The sequence below is a fragment of the Sceloporus undulatus genome, chromosome 2 (genome assembly GCF_019175285.1).
Source record: "Sceloporus undulatus isolate JIND9_A2432 ecotype Alabama chromosome 2, SceUnd_v1.1, whole genome shotgun sequence".
In the NCBI taxonomy this organism is placed as follows: domain Eukaryota; kingdom Metazoa; phylum Chordata; class Lepidosauria; order Squamata; family Phrynosomatidae; genus Sceloporus; species Sceloporus undulatus.
The window spans coordinates 84,553,243-84,580,362 of record NC_056523.1 but is presented as its reverse complement, the minus strand read 5'-3'; positions in this window follow the sequence as shown (position 1 = coordinate 84,580,362).

Sequence of the window (27,120 nt, the reverse complement as noted above, 5' to 3'; positions counted from 1 at the left end):
CTATCTATCTATCTATCTATCTATCTATCTATCTATCTATCTATCTATCTACACATACATACACACACACACACACACACACACAGAGAGAGAGAGAGAGAGAGAGAGAGAGAGAATCTAGGAACACTGTTATGTACAATAGCAAGCCAGAGGTTATGACTTATAAACAGTGATCTATTCAAGTCTTTTACTCCAAGTCTCAAGTCAACTCTCAAGCCCTTGCAAGAAACTTTCAAGTCAAGTCTCAAATTGAGTTTCAAGTCTGAGAGCCAACTTTAACAGAAATAAAGGAGGTGGTGGTGGTGATATGTGTATATGTGAGGGGGTGGTTGTCAATAACTAGAAAATGTTGAAGATTTCCACAAAATTAGGTTAAAAAATTCTCAGAGAGAAACACCAAACATGTTAGCCAATGGGCGTGAGGTGGAAGGATCCTTCTAAAACTTTTCAAAAGTTTTGGAAGGTTCCTCCAATGTGTAGCAGGGACAGGGTGCTAAGAAGACCTCAACCCAGTCTCAGGCCCATTGCCTAACACACTTGCTGTTTCTGGATGAAGTTAGACTAACAATGCGTTCATTAAAATATACAGGTCTCAAATCAAGTTAAGTCAGAGCATCGTTTATAGCTGAGTTGAGTCCAAATTGAGACATTTGAGGTCTACATCATTGCTTATAAACCCCTAAATGGCTTGGGTGCAGGCTATCTGAAGGACTGTAGCTTCCCAAATAAACCTACCCAAAATCTTTGAGGGAAGTGCTTCTCTAGATCCTTCACCTTCACAACCACATTTGGTGGGAACACAGGAGAAGGCTTTCTCATGGCTGTTCCTAGACTCTGAAACTTCTTATCTAGGAAGGGTAGGCTTTCTTCTTCTCTACTCCAGCAAGTGTTTCGATTTTCTCTCTTAGTGCTGTGCTGTTTTCATAAATGTTTTCTATGGTTATAATTCTAGTTTATGTTTCTAAAATTAACTTTTGAATTGTTTTTAGCTATATATGGTTTACTTGTATTTTTTTTATTCTATAGGCCCATTCCTGGGGTGTCCCATTCTTGGGGAGAAGATGGGATAAAAATAGCATAATTGATTGATTGGGGAAATGGCAACCTGGCAGAACATCATCTTTCATGCTTATCTGGAAGCAAAACACTCTAAAGCCATAGGAACACATTAACCATGTTTAGGGGACTCGTATATTCAAGTAAGGGCAGAGCATTATTTGTGGTTCTTCTCATGCTTCAAAGCATGAGTAATCTTTACATGTGTAACATGTGAGTAGAGCTTACTCCATGAGCAAATGGTATGCTTTTGCTTAAGTCACTTCTGTTGGACATCTGTGCACTCAACTTGGTCTCCAACTGTGTTGTTCTAGGATAAGCTTTTAAAATGAGCAACTATGTGAAATGAATGTTTAGCCATGCATTTTTACATTGGAAGATTCATATACTGTACAAGCCAAATGTGACACATGTATTAGAAAATGCATAATTCAAATCACTTCCCAGCATGTGATTGGCAATGTTGGTGCACATTTTTCTCCTTTCCCCCACATTTTTGATGAACTGGTGGTACAACTTTGCTTTTTGGTTCAAGTCTTCAGAATAAACAAGGTTAGTTGTTTACTGATAACGTCACTTGATTCTTGAGCAGAGGTACATTCTGTGAGAAACTTTAAAAGATATGAAAAGTTGTCACAGGGCTTTTGATGCTAGCAGAGTTCTATTGTGAGCCAGCCAATAACATATAAGATTTCGACTACAGCTTTTTTTATCTGGGCGAAAGATTTAGCCATAGCATACAAATTTTTATTAGGAAATTTCTACCATTGCACTTCCTGCTCTGCATTTGTTACTCCTGGTTATCAGATTCTACAAAACAAGACACCTAGAGATCAGTGGCAGAGACCAGTGTTTTATTGGGCTTGCAAGACATGTTGAGTGGTTTTTTTAAAAAAACAAAACAAAACCAGAAATGTTTACTAAAGAAGCATCCAGACCGACTGAAAAATCCCAGATTTGGTTCCTATGTGTTCTTTCAGATCTTGTTGTTCTTGTTGTTGTTGTGTGCCTTCCAGTCATTTCTGACTTATGGTGACCCTTAGGTGAACCTATCACAGGCTTTTCTTGGCAAATTTTGTTCAGAGGTGGTTTGCCTTTGCTTTCCTCTAAGAATGAGAGAGTGCGACTTGCCCAAGGGCACCCAGTGGTTTTCCATGACTGAGCAGAGATTTGAACCCTGGTCTCCAGAACTGTAGTACAGTGCTCAATTACTATTCTACACTGGCTCTCTTTTTCATTTTATACTGAATAAAAATAAATTGACCTAGAGAGATGGTATAAAAATTCTCTGATTGTACCAGGAGGTGACAGAAAATATTCTGGGATAAATGTAATGTGTATGGATATCTGAAATGAAATTAGAATGATCAGGAGCAAAATTTGGGATTTTCTAGTCTTTTAAATCAATCTAGATGCACTCTGTATGTCACCAACCAGGCAGCCAGTGAACCAACCATGACTATTTGGGAATTAACTCATTCAACTTTCACTCACTTCAGGCTTTTTAAATGATAGCCTGCTTGTTGAGTGACACCAAAGGCCCTCCCACCTTACACATATCACTATGATTCCACTGGAACTGCCATGGCAACATGCTATGTAATCCTGGGATTTGCAGCATAGGGAGGGGTACTTAGAATTCTCAGCCAGAAAACAAGGGGGCCTCACCTGACTGCCAGTTCCAGGATTCTATAGAAATCAGCCATGGTAGTTAGAGTGGAATCATAGTGCTATAATTGTTTAGTGTGAAAGGTCCCTAGTACAATTCAGACCTTAATATCATTTGATTCCAAAGGCATAGTGTTAGTTTGAAACTGCAGTCACTTGATACCCAGGCCTTGACATCCATTGTGATTAGGCCTAACAATACAGTATGATTCTGGTTCTGGAACTGTGTTTCTCTACCCCCCTCCCTCCCTAGTCTGCATCTCCTGGCACTGCATCAGCTGTGCTGTGTGGAAGTTAACAACCTCTGATTATCAAGGGCAAGGTAACAGTCCCACCTGTTTCATCATTTCCCTAATGTAGGTATAGCATGCCCTATGAGGATTCCAGGCAATTAAATTATGCTGCTAGGTACTAAATACAATATGCAGCACATGGTGGTGTAAAATTATGGAATTGGGGAGAGGTTGTTGTTAAATGAGCTCAGGTGCTATACAAAGGAACATTTTGGGATTGTTTCCCCTTTCCTCATAAAATTATATGACTTAGAATCAGGGTTTTTATATAGCCTGAACACAGCCATTCTAGTTAAAGAAGGGGAGGGAGAGGGTAAGGGGGCACAGCAGAGAAATAACAATGCCCAGATCCAGTAAAATTAAACACAGCTTTCTTCATAAATCCATGGCTTAAGCAGATGTGCAACACATGTTGGCAATCCAGAATATGTCACCAGGACTTGAAACATAGACATGAACCTGTTTCCTAAAGACGAAAAATCTGTTCACAGCAAGGGGCTGACCCGGCTCTTTATGCAAAGATCAAGACTCGACAGCCTATTGTGTGTCGTCTGCCATGTGTTTATGCTCTAGGCTCAGGGACTCGGGTAACTTATGGATAGACCGAGAGAAAGAAAAGCAGAAATTGCATGGATCACAAAAGTGACAGTGACAAGACACAATTCAGGCAAAAAGGTGACTCCACCACTGCAACCATCAAGAGCCCAATTAAACTGGGTCACTGGGAGTGCACCAGATTTCTCATCTGTATTTTTAGATCCTTACAATCACTTGCCCTCTGGCAAAAAAATCTCATCAAAAAAATGTAACTGCACTGCACAATGGGAACAGGTTTGCAGAGATGTTGGCTGTTTTCATTGCAAAAGGTGCACCCTGTTGGTGCTTGCATACTATGTGCCTTTTACATGCTTAACAAAAGCCATCTATTCAATGTTACAGGGGCAGCCTCTAGGATCTGAAGACTGCCATAGTTGTTTTCAACATTAGAAAACTTTGCAAATTGCCTGTGAAATTTCTGAAAGGATTGTATGTGTGTGTATGTACATGTCTGTGCGTGCATATCCTCAGTGATCTTGGTTGCCTGAAACTGGTTTGTCGTTATTCATTTCTTTGTTAAAGAGAATGTCAAACATCTTGGATAACAATGCAAAAATGTTTTTGTTCTGATCCTGCAAAATGATTCAACCTCTATGTAAGGGCAAAGGTGACTTGCTTATGAACATTCCTTCTTCCTACCAAAGAGAATGCCAGAATTTAATTCTACAAGTGCTGATACAAATGATCCATCCACTTTACATCCCCATGAGATGATGTTTAGGTATCTGCAGCTGGATTGTTACACTGAGGCTAAGTGGCTTGACTCTTAGGCTGTTTGCAGAGGCAACAGGGGGGGGGAGGAACAGATTGAATTTCTACCTTCTGTACATAATTAATACATCTCAGTTCAAACAGCTTCATTTATATACCACTTCATACTGAACTAGTACCCAACAATCTGGGTACTCATTTTAGCGACCTCAGAAGGATGCAAGCCTGAGTTGAGCTTGAGCCCTTTTGCTGGTATTGAACTCGCAACCTTATGGTTTCGAGTGAGTGGCTGCAGTACAGGCATTTAACCACTGTATCACCAGGGCTCCTCTTCCTCTCACTTTCTTCCCTTTGTCCTCAGCCTACTTCATTTGTTGCAAACTGAGTTTTAATTGCAAGTGGAATTGCATTGAGTTAACTCAGCAGAAGGGAGAAGAGGGCAGAGTCTTGCTCTTCCCAGTAAGTTCATGTAAAAGCAAGCTACTGTAGTGTGTGCCATCTTGAATACTCTGATGTTGCTTGGCTACATGTGTCCTGATTTTCACCTGTGAAATATGGGAAAGTATGCTGCTCCTAAAGCATTATCATTGTTCCATCCTTTGGCACAGGAGCTCATGGTGAGCTAGATAACGCCCACAGGCACCCAGTCAGGTCCTCACTGGATCAAACCAAAGGGCAATCACATCCAGTACCCTGTTTCATACAATGGCCAATCAGAAGGTCTTTGAATGCTCTTGCAGGACAATGCAATGGTCTTTTGTCACTGTTGTTCCCCAGCAGCTGGTATTCAGAGGCAGGCTACAACTCTGTTCCTAAAGCAGGGGTGGAGAAAGTGTGGCCCATGGACCATATGTGGTCCCAATACCATTTTGACATGTGCTCTACAGCACCCCCTGAAAAACATTTATTTATTTACTCTCAAATGGCCTCTGGGGTCATGGAGGATAATTTTACCATTTTAGGGGGTCCTTGGAATATTTTAGGCTGAAAGGATGCATTAAAAAAACAAGTAGTGAACCAGAAGTTGAGTTTGTGTTACTTCCTGTTTGCAAAAGGCATCTCCTGAATCAGAAATATCCCACCATCCCTAGTTCTCTCCCATTCACTGGAGAGCATTTTGGTCAGTTTCTTTAGTATGTTTTGCAGAGATGAGGGCCTGACAGCATGCTCACTTGGCCTTCCAAGGTCCCATGGGGGCAGTAAACCTTAGTCCTAGAGGGAGCTATAGGTGTCCAAGTAGAGGCTTTGCCCTCTTTCTTAATCCCCCTTTCTGTTTTTGTGGTTCAGCAAATATTTAAAATTGGGTACGCAATCCACATCTTGCACACTCCAATAAATGAAGCATAATGAATATAAAGGCACATTCAATTTATCTTGTTGAGAGATCCACAGAGGAACTTTATGTATGTGTGTGCCTTCAAGTTGCCTGTGCATTTTCAGTCCATTTACAACACTCAGTCACCTCTACTTGTTTGTACTAATTTGAAGATATGAAGAGAACTGGACAATTTCCACTGACAAGTGGTAACATTTTGTTGTTGTTGTTGCTCTTGTGTGCCTTCAGGTTATTTTCAACTTATGACAACACTAGCTACCCATATCAGTGTTTTTTCTTTGTTTAGTGGGGGAATTGCTTTTGCCTTCCTCTGCAGTTGAGTATGACCTGTTGTAGTGACCTCACCCAGTGGGTTTCTGTGGCTAAGCGGGGATTCAAATCCTGTTCTCCAGTGTCATATAGTCAGACACTTAGACCACTATATCACACTAGCTCTCAACTGTTATTTTAGTAACCAATGAACAATTAAATGATCCTAAAACTGAACATCTTTACTATTATCTTAATAGCTTACCTTTCAAGGTGAATCTATTTTGTATCCTGTTGTACCTTTTCTAATTTTTAAAACATGCAGCCTCTCTTAGCTGAATGGGATGTGGTCCATTACAGCTGTGTTGAGAATTCCTTATTGGTTTGGCCCACTGCATTGGGGAACCCTAAGGAAGGGGCGGTACTTGTTGGTTGAGTTCGGAAAGAGAGATGGAACCAGAAAAGAACTGCAGTTGCCAGGGCTAAGGAATAGGCCCTTCCCAGTTTGAATAAAATACTGGTGTTATCATTGTGCATTGAGGAGGGAAACAAAAGAGTAAATTCTTTGTAGTGTGATTTCTTTGTTGCATTTGCTTCCTGTCTTGCACTTCATTGGAGACTTGGGACTATGGGAATAATGCATATGTGTCTAATTTAATGTATACCTTGTTGTATGGCATAGTGACTTGAACACTATGGAGACCAGGGTTCAAATCCCACTGGGTGGCCTTAGACAAGTCACACTCTCTCAGATTCAAAGGAAAGCAAAGGAAAACCCCCTCTGAATAAATCTTACCAAGAAAATCCCATGATAATTTTGCCTTAGGGTCGCCATAGGGGCACACAACAACGAAGGTAGTGGTATTTTCAGTTGTGTATTAAGGAGAGAACAATGAGTAACATCAACAGCAGAACAATACTCAGATTAACATGAGAATCAACCTCCCTACCCAGGGTCACATAGTATATATATATCCAACTCTCTTCCATGCCAGTATTCTGTGAAGATGCCAGCCACAGATGCTGGTGAAAAGTCAGGAATATACTCTTCTAGAACATGGCCACATAGCCTGAAAAACCCACAGAAAACAATAAATAAACTCTTTGTAGGTAATTTCTATACTGAAATTGCTTCTGTTTCATATTTTCTGTTTTGTTTAGGGCTATAAGATTTTCATTTGCTAAATAAGCAGCCCAGGTTGGAGACTTCTGCATTCAGGTAATGCACTGGCACCTCATTGAATGCACAGAACTTTCGGGAAAGTGCTTATACAGTGCGCCCGCGTCATATGCGGCTTTGATCATATGTGGAAACCTGTGCCGGAGCATGTGGTGCGCAAGGGGTGGCACGTCCTACTTGCATGAATGGGGCTTGTGCCCGTGGCCCACTGCACTGCCACGCCGCCACATGCACAAGCTCCATTCATGCAAATGGGGCTTGAGCATACACGGAATTTGGCTTTTGGGGGGGGGGGGGGGCGGAATGGATCCCCTGCTTAAGCCGAGGGTGCACTGTACACCTAATTTAATATGTTTTGGAGCTTAAATTGTGATTGCGTTTGCAATATCAAATATAGTTGGCCCCATAGAACCCACAGAGAGGTACTTGTGAACTCATTTCATTTTGAGGAACAGTCCAAATAATTATCTCCATTAGGTAATACAGCTTTATGGTGTTTTTCTGGCTTTGAAACTCACCACTGTCATGACACTGTCAACACCCAAGCAATTGACAAAGTAAAACTGGCTGTCAAGAGCTTAGATACAGTTTTCTTAAACTGGAAAAATTTAAATGTTCCCAGTGGCCCAGCTATTTGTTCTTCCACATGACTACCAGTCAATATGTTGCCAGGGATATATATTAAGACCAGAAGGAAAGAGAGGGCTGCATTATTATTAATAAATGAATTGAGCTATTTGTTATTTATTATTTAAGCGCTTGATACCAGCAGGCCTGAGTGATACATGAAATATAGGCCAGTAATTTATTTATTAAGGAGAAATAATGATTTCTTTGGATGCTGAGTGTAGCCCTCAGTGACCCTAAGCAGCAGGAGGCTTATCAAATCCAAATATGATGGCGTGTACTTTTAGAGCTTTTCTAAAAGCTGTAACTGACAAGCTTTTTAACATAAGTATGCTAAGCAAATTATTTATAGACATATTCTGGGAATATTTTAAGGTGTTTTATTATCGCTTCTGAAAGCTGCGCTGTGTTATTGATTTTGGTGTTTTAATGTAATCAAAAAGTAAGACCACATCCACAACTTTTAATCCAAATCGGAGCCGGGGGCATCTAATATATTGCATGGGAGGCATCTTTGAACAAAATAGCAGAGGTTAAGAATTGCACAAACCTGCCCAAAGTAGAAGGAAATGAATTTTGTTCATTACAGTGTTTCTTAACTTAAAATGTCAGGACCTATCCTCCCCCCACTTCCCTCCCTGTCTTATCCTAATCTCTCAGCTCACTGTTCTTCCAGATCTGAATCTTTATTTCTTGCATTTGTATAATGCAATTTACATTGTATTTATGAAAGCTTCATCCCAAGGAAGGTGTAATCATCATTATCTCTTCCTGCATGCCATTAAAGTCGCATCTTTCTCTTAAAAATGGTATTGCTTTGCTTAGTTTAGTCTGAAGAAAAATGTTCACTAGGAATCATTGCTACTTCAACCATTTCAGTATTTCTTTCAGCAGGAAGCTTTTGATAGTCTATATGTTTGCTGATGGGAATGTTGCATCCATATGTTAACCCTGTAAGGTATATGGGAGCGTTGGAAAGGGGAGCACAGCACCTAACAGCACAGGCTATGATCAGGCAGGTTGTAATTCAGATTCCAGCTCAGTTACCATATAAAGCTGCTCTAGTGAATGCTTCAAGTCCTTCATCTGTAGTATAATAGCCATACCTCAAAGGTTTGGTGTATGAATTATTGCTTGTATATGTTCCAGCACCTAAGGATGCATCTACACTCTAGAAATAATGCAGTTTGACACTACTTTCTGTAGTTCCATCTTATGAAATCCTTGGATTTGTATTTTCACAAGGTCTTTAATTTTCTCTGCCAAAAGCATGCTAGTGCCTCACAAAAACTACAAATCCCATGACAGTTAAAGTGGTGTCAAACTGCATTATTTCTACAGTGCATATGCACTGTATTCTATAAATGTAGCTGATCTTACTATTACAATTACTACTACTGTTATTGCCCATATTGCAAATACAGATATATCTTCGATGCTGTCCAACTAGAATAATTTGTCTGCCGTGTCTCAGAAAGGAAATCACAGAGAAAGGCATCCAATATGATTAGGATGACAAGTCAAGGAAATAATAGTATTTGAGGCTTTTTATTTTTTTGGGGGGGGGGCGAGGAAAGTGAGGAAAGGAGAGCATAGTGGAAGTTTATAAAATTATGCATGAAGTAGAAAATATGGTTAACTTCTTCTCCCTTTCTCAATATGCTAAAACTTAGGTTTGCCAAATGAAGTTGTGTGATGAGCAGTTCAGGACAGATAAAATGGAAGTAGTTTTTTTGTAGGGTTTTCGGGCTAGGTGGCCATGTTCTAGAAGAGTTTCTTCCTGAGGTTTGCCACCACAGATGTTGGCGAAACATCAGGAAGAAACTCTTCTAGAACATGGCCACATAGCCCGAAAACCCTACAAAAAACTATGGATGCTGGCCATGAAAGCCTTCAACTCCAAAATTGAAGTACTTCTTCACACAGCAGTCAGTGAAACTCTTGTGACAAGATGTGAAAATTAGACAAATTTGTGGAGCATAAGGGCTTCTGTGGTTACTCCTTTGTCATGACGGTTCTATGGGATGCCTAGTTTCAGAGTCTTCAGAATGAAGAACTACTGGGAAACAAGAATGGGAAAGTGTGATTGTCTTCTTTTATTTGTGGCTGACCACTGTGTGAAACAGGATACTGAATGTGGAAGGTCTTAATTTTATTTTGGCAAGGCTCTTTCCACATTCAGCCATATCCATGTCAGATTGGCTACACAAAATTGGCCAAAGTCTGTATTTAAAAATGACAAAGGATCAGAGTTTGAAAATAACGAGGTTCCAACAACAAAAAGATTGTATGTACAGCGCTGTGTAAATTTACAGCGCTTTATAAATAAAGGTTAATAATAATAATAATAATAATAATAATAGTTACTTGTAGAGGTACTTGCATTTTGGTAATCAGTGCACAGTGAGTAGGATCAGAAATACTTTATTTATGTGATGAGTATCATTGTCTAGTTCCCTTTAAAGTTACATTATGGGGCATTTTAAGAGTAATTGCCCAAGTTTTGTACCAAAATGCTAAGCATTTTTTTAAAAATAGTAACACAGGAGTTTATTGCTTGGCGATTTAAATGGGCTCCAGCCTCCCGGGCTGCAGCTGGGATGCGGGATGGAGGTGGGGATTATTGCACACTAAATTGCCATCAGCCTGGGTCCCAGCCAGGTCCAAGCCGTGCTCTGTTAGCACTTTTTAGAAGTCAGAAAGATTTCTGACTTCTCAAAAGTGCTGGCGGAGAGCAGTTTGGAACTGGGTTGCTGGCGGCGAGTGATAATGGTGGCAGGCAATTTAGTGTGCGATAATCTCCTCCTCCATCCCATGTCCTAGCTGCAGCCTGGGAGGCTGGAGCCAATTTAAAATGCCAAGTGATAAGCTCCTGTGAGTTACTTTCTAGCACTTTCTTGAGTAATAATGATAAGACAATACTTTTTGATTGCTACAACAAGTAATGAGAACTAATTACTTTATACAAGTAAATTTTCAAGCTGTGCAAAAGGTGTAATCCATTTTTCAATTCCATGGGACCCACCTCTGTCCATAAGGAAGGCTCTAGGGCTCAATGAATTCCTTTCTTCATCCTTTCTCTTAATGGCTGCTCATCAGTGGGAATATAGAAACATGGGCACTGCATCAAGGCACTGACTACTGATAGAAGATCACTTTATCAACAAGGCTATTGCCTTTGCAGTGACAGAAGAGATCAGCTAAAAATACTTTGCATTGATTTCTTTGTACTAAGTATCCCTGGAAGAAGAGAAAGTATGACTAGGGGAAAGGATTTGTTTGTTTTTTCGTTTTAAGATGCTTTCCAAACCATAACATATGGTATCCTTATTTGGTAGTGCAGGAACAATTGTTCAATGAAAGTAAGGCTGTGGAGGGAAACACAACATGGCATCTTAGGAGCTGAAAGAAAGGCCATCTGGTTTCCAAGACAGCCCTTTTACAGCAGGTCTTAATCCCATTTTCCTGTCCCCCGTTTTTTGCCATGTGCATGGCTGTGATCAAATGTAGCCCCCCCCCTTTAACCAGCATAGTCGCACTGCTGGTTATCTGAACTGGTGATTCCTAATTAAATTAGAAAGGAGCTTTTAAAATAAAAGTCATAAGAGATTTCCCCACATCTTTATTTCTCAGTAAAACCTTGTTGCTCCTCAGTGGCTTGTGGTATAGTTCATGCCCTACCCACACACCATGTTTCTGGCACCCATGAGTACTCCCTCTGTACTCTTTCCTCTAACCTCCTTTCTTCATTTGTTTTTTCCCCTCATTTGAGATTTTAACATTTGTTTTGTCGATCTTTCCCTCCCTCTCTCTCTTTCTCTCTTACACACACACACACACACACACACACACATGTGCACATACACACAGGTATACACAGCACAATTAATATGCTTTTCTCAGAGGAGAGAAGCACTTGTGTTAAAATATACATCAGGTATTGCTTTTTCTATTATGCTTATTTCCCTCATAATGGACAATAGGTGGTTTAAAAAAGATAATCACATTGTGACAGACTAAATGAGGCTCTTGAAAGTGCTAGGAGGAAGCAAATATGCAAATACAAAATTGTTTTTAGAGAATAATTTTTTCCAGTGATTGAGGTGAGAGATTCTGCAGAATCACTGTTCCCCTCCCCTTGGATGAGTTGCACAACATGGAAGCCAGAAAGACTTGCCTCTCCCTGTTCCTCGGCATGACTGTGATGTGTCTGCAATGTAAGTGGCATATATTTTCTCCCAATAAAGGAAAGTATGTTTGAGGAATATTTGGATGCACACCAGGGTTGGGTCTGATGTAATATCATTTGGATCTCTAAAGGACTAAAAAAAGTATGTGTGTGTGTAGAAAAATAAATGAAGAATTCACCTTTTTCCTCTTTCATGAGCTGGGATGGAGCATGTTGTACATAAGAAGAAAGCTGGAGGGCACTATTAAAAAGGTAGAATGGGGGAAAAGAAAATGACCTCAAGAGGTTATAGGAAATGGTTTACTGAAAGGGACTCAAACTGTTTTGAAAAACACCAACCTTCCATTTTCATTCTGCCTCATCATTGAGGCCTTCTGAAGAGACCTTCCTGGTAGTTCCAGGTGGATTCCAGGCTGCATCAATAAAGTATAATATGTAGATCAAGCAAAGTAATAGTGCCACTCTATTCTGCTTTGGTCAGGTCTCATCTGGAATACTGCATTCAGTTCTGGGCATCACAATTCAAAAAGGATGTTGATAACATGGAGCATGTTTAGAGAAGGGCAACCAAAATGGTGAAGGGTCTGGAAACAAAGCTCTATGAGGAGAGATTTAGGAAGCTGGGTATGTTTAGTCTCAAGAAGAGAAGGTTAAGAGGCGATATGACAACCCTGTTTAAGTATTTGAAGGGGTGTCATATTGAAGACAGAGCAAGCTTGTTTTCTGCTGCTCCAGAGAATAGAATGCAGAACAATGAATTCAAGCTCCAGGAAAAGAGATTCCACCTCAACATTAGGAAGAACTTCTTGACAGTAAGAGCTGTCCGACAGTGGAACACACTCCCTCGGAGTGTAGTGGAATCTCCCTCCTTGGAGGTCTTTAAACAGAGGCTGGATGGCCATCTGTCGGGGATGCTTTGATTTGGATTTCCTGCATGGCTGGGGGTTAGACTGGATGGCCCTTGCAATCTCTTCCAACTCTATGATTCTATGAAGCTTGTTTTCTGCTGCTCCAAAGAATAGAATGCAGAACAATGAATTCAAGCTCCAGGAAAAGAGATTCCACCTCAACAGTAGGAGGAACTTCCTGACAGTAAGTGCTGTTCAACAGTGGAACACACTCCTTTGCAGAGTGGTGGGGTTTCCTTCTTTGGATGTTTTTAAACAGAGCCTGTATGACCATCTGTTTGGAGTGCTCTGATTTGGAGTTCCTGCATGCAGGGGGTTGGACTGGATGGCCCCTGTTGTCTCTTCTAACTCTATGATGTGATACCACTTCTGTCCACCATTTTTATTGATTTTTAGCAGATTTTTTTTGTTCGATTTGGAGAGACTTGCAGGGTTGGATTTAGGGGAAGAACCTGTTGCCATTTTAGGTGGTTTTGGGAGTTTTGGGGTGATTTGAAGTAAAAAAAACACCACTCTGGTGGTTTTGAGGGGCTTCTGGGTGTGTGTGCCAGGGGCCATACTTAAGTGACCTAAGGACTGAATGTGGCCCATGGACTGCACTTTGGCCACTCCTGCTATGTCATGATGAAGGCCTGCATTTCAAAATTTACCACTGTATCATTGGTGATCACTTCCAAATGTGTAAGGCAATCATGGTGCTTTTGGGGATCCTCCTGTTCATTCTTCTAAATGGAGCCCCATACTTTTAAAATTCTGCCATGACTGCACCAATGAGTCCTTTTCTTGAAGATCTTTGTATATTTCTTTTCTCTTATAATATCTGTGATCTTCCACAGAACAAAAAAAAATGCTTTAGGAGCATTTTCATTGATTTTTAACAGATCCTGAATTTGTAAAGCACAGAATTGTATAACCTGTGGCATTTTATATCTTGAACTGCACAAAGTGTCATTATTGACCTAGTATCAAAAATATGTAGGCTGACATTTGGCTTCTAGTAATTCTGTACTTGATTCACTGACTTAAGACTGCTGCAATATATCAAAAGGGAGAAACTATGAAGATATTTGGTAAAGAGAATTGATTTCTGTTCACATAGTAGAAAATCAAGTAGTATTGGGCTGCAATTGTTTCCCAAAATTCTTATATTTTTTTTGAATCATAATATTTACAATTTTGCTAGTAGCTGCTGCCTACATACATTTTCTAGTATAGGAGACCTGAATTTGATATCAATACTATTTTGACAGTATTTCATTGACATTTTTTCCTTCTTTGTTTAAAATTCTTATGTCACAAATGGTTTGGAAAAAAGAAAGCACACATCTGAATACAATAAAATTATTTAATACACATGATGCTTTTTCTGTGTTCATATTTCTAATATGCCTGATATACTAGCTGGATGATATTTCTCTGTTTTGGAAGAGATGCTGGCCTAGATCCAAAGGTCTCAGTACATTCCTGCAACCACAGATTGTTCAAATGTCTGTGTCTTTTTCAAACACATACAAAAAGGTATCTGGTACCTCCTTGCATTTGAGAAAATGCCTGAGTAGTTCAATAGGGCAGTTTACAAATCTGTGGGGCCTTCAAGTAAGATTCTCCCTTCCACCTAGTCAGTGGTAGCCTTAGGAGGCTATGGATGAATGGTGAGACAGGAACTGCTTAACTCATTCTTTCTTGTTTTCCCATTCCAAATTTCCCTTCCCACAACTAATAATGGGGAAGAAAGACAATGGGTTTTCTCAATGAGAAAAAAAGACAATCAGTTGCTGGGAAAATACTACCAGAGCTTAAACAGCTGCCACTTTCATTTCTCTGTTTAAAGTATAAACAGCTTTCTGAAGCTGATTTTCCCTACCATCCCCTCAAAACAGGAAAAAGTAAGACACATGCAACTAGATAATATGTCCTGGGGCTTACGAGTACCAGTCACATCATATTTTTGACTTGTGCCACTGCATCTTTATTGTAGTTTGGCCATGAATTGAATGGTCAGGTGCAAGATTTTTGGCTTCAGTGCAGGTGACTTGTGCAGAAGATATGCTGAGCAGCCAGAGCTCCTACAAGTCTCAGTGACAGAACCCATTATTCATGACTGCACAAGCTCTTGCAGGTTGCCACAGAGACATGTTTGCAGCTACTGGAAATTTGTACCACTCAAGTGTGCCATTGCATTAACCTCCTGATGTGGTACCAAGCCAGATACCATCAGTGAGTGCATATTAAGGCCAAACTGGCAGCATTTCTGCGCACTTAAACAAAGAACTGCCTCCAGCTTAGAAAAATATGTTTAGCCCACATCTCCTAAAAAGTGAATGCAATGGTACACTGACTGTGGTGACTGGGGGATTAAGGGAGCTGTAGTCTCCAATCTTACATAGAAAAGAATGGTGAGAGTCTGATTTCAATAACAAAAGGGCCCATGGGGAAAGAGTGTAAAATCCTTTCCCTGCCTCCCTATATTTGTGTGCTTTTCTCTGTAGCAAAGGTCTGACTCCCAAAGTGTTTCTGGGACACAGAAGTTTTTGAATACTGACAAAAGGCAAAATTTTCTCAGGTGCCGCTCCTTTTGCTTTTATTCAGATAACACACATGTCTCTTCATAAACACACTGAACAGTAGTTAACATGTTTAGCTTCCTCCTTTGCTGTTAGTGGCACATGGTCACAGATTCTTGGGAATAAGTGGCATCTTCAGATTGCTAACCAACACAATGACATATCTCTTTGATAGAAGAGCTGTGTTCTGAGGAGAAATCTAATACCAATACATACTTCTGGTAGGGCTATGATAATATTGAGATATCATATGACTTTTTAAGCACTAGGAAAACTTACATTTTTGTAGACTCCCAGAATCCCCCACTCAGCAAAGCTTTTGTCCCTTTTCTGTTGGGCTATTTGCAATATATATATATATATATATATATATATATATATATATGTGGCCTTTTAATTTCATTTTTTAAAGGGCAATCCTATTTTTGAAAACCATCTGGAAACAATTGAATCCAGGTAGTAACATTTGCTTTGCATGGTTTTTTTTTTCTGTCTCTGGGAAAAACTAGACAAGCTCTGAGGTGCACAAACAAACAAGTACAAGAACACACACACACACACACAGAGTTATTTATTCAGTTGAACATATTTTGAGTACTTTTCATCAAGTCACTGATAAAAAGAAAATCTTGCTTCTGTTACAAAGTGACTTTAGATTCAGAACGCAAGGAAATAGTGCTGCTTTATTTCAGGCAGCAGATGCTGAAGGGCATAGGCCAGAGGCATCAGCACTATACACCACATTATCTGCCTTCTGTCTCCTAAGCTATTCTGCTGCCCACATCTGCAATGGAAGATGCTGTTCCACCTTGAGTGCTGAAATAAGATTCATCTGCAATTCTACTTAATTTCTGTACATAGAACAGGGGGAAGAGAGGGTGCTATCTTGTCATTTACATCAGCCTGCAAAAGGTCCTATGGTGGTCTCCCAGGTAAGGAGCATGGCCTTCTCAGTTGTGGTGCCAACTCTCTGGAATGACATTCCCAAGGAAGATTTGCACACACCCCCCCCCCAATTATTTAATGCCTTTTGATGGCTCCATCCATCATCACTTTGACACTGTCACTAAGTGACACATGGACTTGGAGTGGGCTGACTTTGGAGGTTGGCCAGCTGGAGATTGTTTTTTGTCCGGTTTTGTTTTGTTTGTGCATCGTTAGTTGTTTTTGAGGCCTATTCCACCCCACACAACAGCATATTATATTTGACTTTTCTCTTTGTGGTTTAGATATTTTTGGTTGTTTTAAAAATAGTTTTTATTGTAAGCCTCTGTGAGTTTTCTTAAAATGAAAAAGATCTTTCCCCCTCCCCACCAGCTTTTGCGAGCTGCAGCACATTTCAGATGGAGGCGGTGTACCATAAGGAAACATTATCTACAAGGTGCCACAGTATCTCTCTGATTGTTTGTCTGTCTGTGTGCCTTTCTATCACTATAGGATACAATGGTAAATAAAGTTCTTTTAAATTATGCAATGTGAATATTTGATCATTAGCTTGCCATTTTCAATGCCGGTTGGTGTCAGCACACATGGATGAAGTATGGTCAGTACATCTCCTAGCCTTCCCTCCAACTCTCACAGTGCACTGTCCAAGGTTCTGATTGTAGACAGCTCTTCTCTGGCGTTTATCAGCTTATCTGGCAATCCCTGGAACCCATTCAGGACTAGCATTTCAGCTAAATCACAGCCTGGCTTTTGCTGTTGGGCTTCTCACCTGCTTCCTGGTGAGTGTATTTTAGACGTAATAGAACTAGTAGCTGGTACATTTCCAAGGCCTCATGTGAATCAGTGTTACTATCTAATGTGTGTCCCATGTACTGAGTGGAAAAGGAAAAGAAATGTAATTTTTGGTTACCCCATTTAAACAGACTGCTTACTTTGTACACAAGGATTGTTATTATTATTATTATTCCAAGAAATGCACAGCCATGTTGTTTGCACACTTGGGGCAGATTCACCCAAACCTCAGGCTTCTTGGGTCTACCTTACTGTTTCCTAGTGTCCAAAGAGCCATCAGCTACAGTCAGATGCCAAAATTATGCACTCAGAATGAAAGATCATGTTCTTAGTGTAGAAATATGTATTCAGTAACAGAAATAAACCCTGTAAACAGTCTTTTTGCACAAAAGTCATACAATAAAGTTTTCTTCATCTCAGCAGTTTAATGTGGTTGAAGACAGGATAATTTTATTTTTGCTTTTTCTTAAACAGCTAAGAGGGGGATTTTTGCCAGTCTCCTGCAAGTCACCCAGAGATCTAGTGGATCGTGAGCTAGCTTTCCCCCATTGTTATTGGTGAGTATAGATCTTGCTCACTGGGTTGCACCCCCACCCCCCCCCCCCAAAAAAAAACCTGGAGAAGTCAATAGAAGATTTTCATGTCTGGAACATAAAAGCATGAAGGGAAAAATGTGTGTAGAGGTTTTCAGGTCAGGATGTTAGATGGATCTGGAAGACAAAACCTTACTGTTAAGGCTGCTCTTTCTTAGTACATTTTTTAAATCACCAAATTGGGTGTAAACATATTAAAAATTGTGCACATAGCAACATTGCTGTTTTAATTAGGGAGAAGCAAACAGAAACAAGGGGCCATAAGTAATGCAAGTATGCCTGCTACTCTGTTTTAATTATTTATTGAAGTCAATAAAATTAAATATTTTCATAGCAATTCTGAACAGGATCTGAAGTAATTACTCTGTCAAATTCATCAAAAATTCCCTCATCAAAATAAAAACCTTGATGTCACTGAATAATTTATAATACAAATACAGGAAAATTGTAAAGTATTATAAATAGAAATCTGCAGGGTAAGTGAACATGAATTAGTTAGGGGTTGTGTTTCTGAAAGAGGCTGTCATAAGCTGTATACATTTTTAATAAGTTGTTTTTGAGGCCTATTCCACCCCCCACAACATCATACTATATACCAACAACTTAAGGGAAGAAATAATGGTGATTTAAGAGCACATCTGTTTTATGATACCAGCTGAACTGAATGAAAATTGATGCTCAAAAATATGAGCAACACCTTGAATTAATGATAGTTGCTACTGAATGAATGTTTGTGGCTCCATACAAATCATTTACTTGAACACCAAATATATTCAATAACCTCATGTCTACTGTCAATGAATAATGAAAGGGGGGGGGGGACCCAAATAGCTTAGTCTATTTCCGCAGTACCACAAGGAAGGAAAAGGAGAAGAAGAAAAAGGAGGAGTGAGAGGCAGAAGTGTTTATTGCTCAGTATATAGATTTTTTAAAAAGTTATTACTGTTTCAAATATATATATATATATATATATATATATATATATATGACTCATGCAGAATCGTTTCAGACTTCCTCCCCTCTCTGGCTTGGCTTTCTACCTGGATTCCCTGAATATCTGAGGGTCAAACTAGATGATATGGTTATCACTTCTTTTTTTACTGATGTGTGCCCAGGTAGCAAAAGGTATCTATTTATCATAACATGTAAGTTTTTCTTCACCAATAAAGGCACCAGATCCTGCCTGATCTTGAAAGTTAAGCAGAGTCAGCCCTGGTTAGTACTTAGATGGGTCACCACCAACAAACATCAGGTGTTTTAGGCAAAATTTCAGAGGAGAGGACAGAACTAGCAAAAACCGCTCTGAGGATTCCTTGCTTAGGGTTTTTTGCCAGTTCCTTCCTCTGAAATATTGCCTAAAGCACCTGCTATTTGTTGGTGATGACCAATCAAACTACAGGAAGAAAGCCAGGCCAGTGAGAGGTGGAAGTCTGAAACCATTCTGTATGAGTTATATTTTTTCATGTACACTGTTGAAATAGTAATATATATTTAAAAATCCATATATTGAACAATAAATGCTTCTGCCTCTCTCTCCTCCTTTTTCTTCTCCTTTTCCTTCCCTGTGGTACTTCAGAAATAGACCAAGCTATTTGGGTTCCCCCCTTTCATTATTCAGGGTTCACATGTATTTAGCATTTATTGTGCTTTGCTTTGTGGCTGGCCATTGGGAACTAAGCATGGGCTTCATTAACAAGTCTGATTCCTGAGGGATGTGTTTCTGAGTAATCCCATTGTGTGTGATGTGTGAGAGGAGAAATGGGATGGGGATAAACATTTTCTAGAGCAAATCCAATAATGTCCAAACAATGATACCATTATTGGACCAACCAAAAAGTGGCAAACTTTCGAAAACACACTGGCTTCTTCATCAGGAAAACAGGAAAAAATATTGAAGATGTTAGTCACAGGCCTGCATTTTCTGTTTCTGGTCTTAGTTCAGATGGTAGGGAGGGCTGTCTGCAGGCTGGCACCTCTCTCTTTGGCCATGTGGTCACTGGTAGATTTTCAAAGTCAAAGAAATTCAGGCGGGATACAAACTGCCATATAGTACGTATTGTATACGTACTAGGGTTAGGAAGGGGCGGTGCTTCCGCACCCCCCTAACCCTAGTACGTATACAATACGTACAAGATGGCGGTGCCCCTTCCACATGGGCGCCGCCATCTTTACGTACTGGACGCATAGCATCCAGACGTGTCGCGGCGCCTGTGACGTTGCAAATGTGCCAGCGGCGCCTCGCGACGTCATAGAGGTGCCACAAAAAGAAGCTCCGAAATGGAGCTTCTTTTTTGCTCTGCGCAGGAGCCGCGCGGTTTGGCTGCTGCGGCTCCCGTGCGGAGCAAATGGCGCCGGCAGGAGACCGTCGCAAAGCGGTGGTCTGTATCCCGCCACTGTGTCCATTTGCAATTCAAGGAAGATGTTTCCTTGGAATCCAGCATGTCTCCTTCCTTTGTGAAGCCACAGGCTCCTATGTAGGTAGAGAATCCTATGTAGGTAGAGGACATTCTCTAGAGCATGAGGCAAGTTCTGGAAAACTCAGAGCAGTGGTTGCAAGCTTTGAGGACAAGGCACAAAAGCTTGAATGAGAAGAACAGAAAAGGAACAAAGCTTTACTGGGATCACAGCTGTAGTTGGATGGAAACACATCTGTCCCAGTTTGTCTAACCTAAAAGCTCCATGCAGGTACAAAAACATGTAGTCTCTGTACAAGAGAAGGAGGAAGAATTTAGATAAGCATGGTAGCTCAGTATAGTTGAAGGCAGTAGGAAAAGAGAAAGACTACATTACAGATAGATTGATTCAATCAAGAAAGCCACTGCCCTGGGTTTGCAAGACCTGAGCTGAGCTGTTGATGACTGGGGCTCTTGGAGCTCTCCCATTGAAGCAACATGATAGCAAATAGCAAAAACAATGGTAGATCTCTTCTTCACACCACTGTTGCCATTGCTTTCCTTGTCTAGAGGTGCCTGACTCAGGGGCCATTCAGACTACCTTTTGTACCAAATTGTAACCTGGACTAAAAGTGGGAAGTTCCCACCTCAGGATCAGGGTTTTTCACACCAGATCAAGGGCAAATCCCCCTTAGAGCGGATTTTCTGAAAGTGGATTATTTCCTGTTTCTTTTGGGAAAACCCGTTTCTTCCCTGCTGCCAGCAAATGTGAACTTGGCCCCAGTCATGATCGGGTCCAGTTCAGGAGAGGGATTTAGGACAGAGGGAGGAACATGCCTCTCCTCTCGCAAGCAGCTTTTCCTCTCTCTTTTTTTGATAATTTTTATTTTTGACAGATTATGCGAATGCTTGTGCTACAGATTGATACATATTGATAGAATGTGTACGCATGTGATAAATTTTCCTTTTGTTTGCTTGCTGCTGGTACGGCACGTCACTTTGCAAGTGGCATTTTTTAAAAATTATTTGTGTGTGTGTGTAACAGAATATGCGAATGCTTGTGGTACATATGTTTCCCTTGCAATTTGGCAAATTGATACAATGTGTGAATGCTTGTGCTACATATGTGTGGAAAATGGAGGAAAGCAAAAGGATGCAAAGGAAAAGAGAAGGAGAGATTGCATTCTGGGATGGGAAAAGGAGAGAAAGCAAGAGGATGCAAAGGAAGAGAGAAGGAGAGATTGCATTCTGGGATGGGAAAAGGAGAGAAAGCAGAGGATGCTAAGGGGAGGGACTCTGAAGCGGCCTGAAGGCACACAACACACGCACATACACACACAAGTTGACAGAATATGCAAACGCTGCCACCAGTTTTTTTTTAAAAAGGAGGGGGGAAAGCACCCATTCTGTTGCCCAATGGTTGTAGGATACGTCACCTTTGACGAAAGCGGAAGTGAATTTGATTGACAACAAAGGAGGCTCCATTTTAAAGCTGTACAGCAAATGTGAACTTCAGAGGGGCAAATTGCATCGATCAAGGTAAAGGGTAGTGGGAACTCCTTCCCGGGGAGATTCAGGTGAGGTTCAGGGGAGGGATTTAGGTCAATTGAGGGCAGAACATGCCTCCCCTTCATCGGGATGACAGAGGAGGAGGAGAAGAAGGAAGGAGCCTTGAGAAAGGGTGCCAAGGGCAATCGGGGTGACAGGGCAGGAGGAGGAGGAGGAAGAGGAAGGATCCAGAGGAAGGGTCAAGTTCAGGAGAGGCATGGTCAGAGGGAGGGCAGAGAACGGAACAAGCCTCCCTCTCACACCAGGCAGATTTCTCTCTCTCTTTTTTATTTTTTTATTTTTGACAGACTATGCAAATGATTTTTGGGTGATACATATAAATAGAATGTGTGTGTGCTTGTTCTACATTTCCCTTTCATTTCCTCTTGCTCCTGGAACAGCAGCCTCACATTGCAAGAGGCTTACTATTATTATTATTTTAATATTCAAATGTTACAATATAGATAGAATGCGTGTCTGCTTGTGCTACATTTTCCCTTTTATTTGCTTGTTCCCAGAACGGCAGCCTCACTTTGCAAGAGGTTTATTTTATTTTATTTTATTTGTTTAAAATGCGAATGCCACAATGCGAATGTTACAAATGTTTCCCTTTCATTGGCTAATTGATATAAGACTGAATGCTTTTGCTACACACAACACACACACACACACCTGGAGGTTTTTAAATTTGACAGAATATGCACACTCTGCCACCAGGTTTTTTTTTAAAAAGGAGGGGGGGAAAGCACCCATTCTGTTGGCCAATTGCTGCAGGAAATGTCACCTCTGATGAAAGCAGAAGTGAATTTGATTGACAGCAAAGGAGCCTTCATTTTAAACTGGTACCACAAATGTGAACTCTCCGCAAAAAGCTGCAATGTCATTCAGGGGTAAATAACCCCGATTAAGGTAAAAATAGTGGGCACTTGCTTCCGGAGGGATTTGGGAGGGGGGGATCCAAATCTGCTCAGTTCCATCCAGGGCAAGTAGTTGAGTGGGAATGGGTGAACAAGTATACAGCTTTGGAAAGATAAGCGCAGAAGCATATATATGCATCTGTGTGTGTGTGTTTGTGTTTGTGTTTGTGTGTATTGTGTAAGGGGAGTATTCAGGTTGGGGGAAAAATGGAAATTATTTAATTCCCCTTATCTCCACTCCCATGGATTTTTTTGGTAATTTGTATAAAAATTGCATATACCATTGAACTACCCTAAGACAAGAAACTAGTTCAGGAGAGCTGCAGGCTAAAAATCCACACAGAACTAAAAAGAATTTTAAGACTTATTGGTTCCTTGTTTGATTGGCACCAAAGTCACGGAAAAGGCAATACCTTCTTGAACTGGGCTCCGCTCGGCCTCCTCCCTGGCCCAGTTCAAGAAGGGATTAAAGACCTTCTTGTTCAAATTAGCATTTCTGGACACAGGCTCCAGCTAGTCTTCCCCCCCTCTGACAGCAGTGGCAAGCTGGCCAGAATTGGTTTTAATGTGATTTTAATTGTAAATGTTTTTTTTTAATTATATGTATTATGTTTGTATAATGTTGTACACCGCCCTGATTGCAAGAAGGGCGGTATAAAAATAAAACTTTTATTATTATTATTAATACAGGACGTGCTAGATGACAGGTGCAGGGCAGAGGCAGGAATCATGCTGTCTCCCAGCCCTTTCCAGCATAATTAATGGCAAGGAATGCAGGGGCTTGTAGTCCAACTTTATTTGGAGAACTGTGTGATTCTCACCCTAATTGTAGCACATATAATGGCAGAGGAAGAAGGACTTGTGCACCCAGCATTGTCCAGTGCTACTGCTATCTGGGTCCCACTGCTTCCTCCAAAGTACTTGTCACATCCCTGTTTTGGGAAGAGAGAACTAGAAAAAGGCTGAACACTACATCAGTCTTGCAATACAATATCCCTTCTGGAACAACTTTAGTTGAACTTGCTGTCTTCAGAACAGATGTTTCCTTTTCATCTTTGCATGCTGGTTCACAGTCAAGTATTTTATTAGCACTGTCTCTTTGGAGAAGCAATAATAGCAAAGGAACACAACACAGTTACGACAGAACAGGGCCATGCTATGGGCACATCCAATGTAGGGCACATCCAAAAAAAGATTGCACTTGCCTTATCAGTTCCCTCTCTGTTTGAACAAAAATTAAAGCAGTGCAATCCTCTGCATGGAATAGGTCTGATTATTTGAATGTTTTGGTACCTGTAAAATTACATTGATAAAAGAAATCATGGTTGGCATCCTGTTAAGGAGTTAAGGTAGTGTAACTTATGCTACCATAACCAGTGTATGCTACTGTAACCCACTGTAACCCTTTCATCTTCCTCTAGGCCTATGCATGGTGAAGCTGTTACCTGCTTCCCTTTCTCTCCCCAATGAATGGGAATATAGCTCACTGTGAATTTGAACATATATGTAGATTCATTATGTGTTGGTAAGATTTGTGAATATCTTTGGTTTGGATTTTTGGTTTCTGAATAAAGGCCCAGTACATACTGGCCCCGAAGGACGCCCTTGTCACGTGCGAGGGGCCCACATGCCCCTCGCCCCTCGCATGTGACAAGGGCATCCTTGTTGCGTGGTGCTGAATAGATGGTGCACGCAGCGATGATGTCACTGCTGTGCGGCATCCAAATGGAGCTGTGCAGCAGCGACGTGCTCATGCCGTCGCCAGCTGTTTATGGTGGTGCAAAAAGGAACCACTTTTTAGTGGTCCTTTTTTCCCCCGTGTAACAGCACAGCGCAATTTGGTTGCTGCGGCGCTGCTATGCAGCAAGGAAAGGCGTCCCCAGTCTGCCCTTTCGGGTGAATCTGTACTGCGCCAGAGTTTTCCTGAGTTCTTACTACTGAAGCCTGCATTTTTAAAATTTCATTCTTGCTTGGTCTGACCCCCAGTGGTCCCTGCATATAACCTGTTACAGTGTGTGCAACTACAGGAAAATAGCTGGATGCATCTTCACAGATCACCACACTTTCCAGTGACATAGTTAAGTTCAGATTTTAATTGCTTAAAACCATTAATCATCACAATATAAAACAAAGATTATTTATTTATTTATTACAAATATAAACAACAAAGTTAAAATATAAAATATAACATGGAATTTTCAACACTATTTCTAATACTACTAAGCTGACTGGTAAGAATTAAATATCTATTAAAAACAATGGATCTGTTTGCAAAAATAATAATAGAATTTTTGCTTTTTCATAAAGATACTAGTATCACATTTTGAGGCTGACTCAAGGGCAGTTAACAGCAACAAATTACTAGAAGAGCTGCAATTTTTAAAATGGCATTAGCTAAAGCCCATGCTAATTATTATAAGGCATTCCCAAAGGTTTGAAGTTTTAATGACCCTGTGATTTCATTTTATAAATTTAATTCCTACCAGTAAGTTTAGTAGTATTAGAAATGGTGCTGAAAATTCTATGTTATATTTTATATTTTAACTTTGTTATTTTGTATTTGTATAACCTCTTAGGACCTAGTGTGGTTTGAGCATGGGACTAGGACTTTGGAAATCAGGGTCCAATTCCCTGCTTGGCTGTGGAATTCCACTGGGTGACCTTGTGTGAGTCACACTCTCATCCTCAGAAAACCTCGTATAGCCTTAGGGTGACTATAAGTTGGAAATGACTTGAGAGCACACAAAAACAATAAGCTCTTTATTTTTTCTGCTTTATTGTGATGACCTATGGTTTTAAGCAATTAAAATTTGAACTGATCCAGTGGCACATAAATGGCTGTCTTGGAGGGGGTTACATTGCTTAAAATATGGGTTTTGGACAGGGTAGCTCAAGAAGATGAAGCTATGGAGACATTCCAACTACATTCCAGAAGTATATCTCCCGATACAGGATCTTTGCCTCATATCTTCTAAAATGCACCCCTTTTAAATTAATGAAGAGGACCTTAGTCAGCTCAAGTGCTGTGATTATCTGCTGACCCAGACTGTGTGTTTTTCAGTTCAAATCTCACAGTGTGTGCTAGCTGGTTTTAGGCATACCACTATCTCACAGTCACAACCTCATAGCAACCCACATTTTGCCGTACAGAGGTAAATATGCTGACCTGTTTTGTGTTGGAATAATGCGAGACAAGTATGAAAAATGGAGCAATGGGCAAACACACTTGACCAAGTGACTATGTAGTAAAAGCAGTACAAGGCAGGAAACGGAAACAGAAGCAGATAAACTGGGGTCCCTGTTCTGTTCCCTCTTTGCCCAGCATTCTGTTAGGGATATATGCACTAATAATTGTCTCTTCCCACTGGGTGACCCTGGGCAAGTCACATGGTCTCAGCCTCAGGTGATGGCAATGGCAAATCTCTGAAAACTTGCCAAGAAAAACCCATGATAGGTTTGCCTTAGGGTTGCCATATCAAAAATGACCTGAAGGCACACAACAACAGCAAAGTGTCCCTTAATCATGTGAATCTCCTTTTTCAGGGACTGGTATTCCCTTCCTCCCTATGCAGCACCCCTAAAAAAAAAACTTACTGAAAAGCGCCTGCATATCTGCTCCATGCTTTGCAGTGAGCAGGAAGGCCAAGTGTCTGTATACATCCCCAGAGTCAGATGGGACAGGATGGCATGTGCACTGAGATCTTCCAGGGTCCTCTGGGGAGGTCTCAACACTGCTGTGATCATTTTGTGTCTGGCTATGAGGATACAGCTAGATGCTGAATCTGCCTGCTTGCTATGAAGCATGTAATGGCCATGTGAGGCAGATTCAAGGCTTTTCAGGAAGCAGAGGGGGGCACACACAATATATGGCTCAGAGTAGCATAGGCCCACATGTGGATATTTACATTGGGATGAGGGGACATTGATTGCAGCCTTTGTTTCACATGCTCTGTTGTTTCCTCACCTATAGAGTGTTGGTTGAGATCCTGAATCACAGGCTGTAATGCATAACTTTATGATGACAGATCCACCTCACTGACCATGTTAGAGAATTGCAATGACACAAAAGGGGGAACAATGCAAAAAGTCCCATTGCACAACAGTCACTCTGCTGGCTCCACTTGTGCAATGATGCTCGTGGCACAGCTACAACAATGCTTCTTGACATCCTAAAATCCCCAAATGATGTTAGCCTGGTATCTTCAAGGCTGGCATCACTTTCTCTCATGTGCTGGTCTTCCTTCTTTATGTTGTGTAGCCACAGGCAGGAAGACTTAAATTTCCCTTTTTTCCAGGTAATGTAGATTGTTCATTTAACTGAAGATGCTGATTATTCTGAACACCAACTTCTATATAGAATAATACAGTGTTTTAAACACTGACATACTATATACTGATAGCAAGCAACATGGTGACCCCCAGATGTTTTTCAACTACAACTATCCTCTTCTCCAGCCGCTGGGCATGCTGATTGCTGCAGATGGGGCTGGATTCCAAAATGTGTGGAAGGCACCAGTATGTTATTTCTATCCTCAATTTTTATTTTAATATGGG